Below are 403 nucleotides of genomic sequence, written 5' to 3' on the forward strand. Positions count from 1 at the left end.
ACAGGTGTGATACAGGTGAGGGACAGGTGAGGGACAGGTGTGACACAGGTGAGGCACAGGTGAGGCACAGGTGTGAGACAGGTGTGACACAGGTGAGGGACAGGTGAGACAGGTAAGGGACACAGGTGTGATACAGGTGTGACACAGGTGAGGGACACAGGTGTGAGACAGGTGTGACACAGGTGAGGGACAGGTGAGACACAGATGAGATACAGGTGAGAAACAGGTGAGGAATAGGTGAGATCCAGGTCAGACAGGTGTGACACAGGTGTGACACAGGAGGGACAGGTGAGGGATAGGGGAGACAAGCGAGTTATAGATGGGAGACAGGTGAGGGACAGGTGAACGACAGGTGTGACACAGGTGTGAAAGAGGAGAGAGGAACAGGTGGGACACAGGTGTG

At 55.1% G+C, this 403-nt stretch overlaps 1 protein-coding gene across 1 annotated transcript in view; it reads right to left on the reverse strand.

Annotated features, from left to right (window-relative positions):
* The window catches only part of SUPT16H (SPT16 homolog, facilitates chromatin remodeling subunit), an 18,290-nt gene that overhangs the window by 2,063 nt on the left and 15,824 nt on the right, over positions 1-403 (reverse strand). The window lies entirely within an intron of this gene.

Source organism: Neopelma chrysocephalum, unplaced genomic scaffold (genome assembly GCF_003984885.1).
Source record: "Neopelma chrysocephalum unplaced genomic scaffold, ASM398488v2 Primary Assembly neopelma1_250, whole genome shotgun sequence".
Classification (NCBI taxonomy): domain Eukaryota; kingdom Metazoa; phylum Chordata; class Aves; order Passeriformes; family Pipridae; genus Neopelma; species Neopelma chrysocephalum.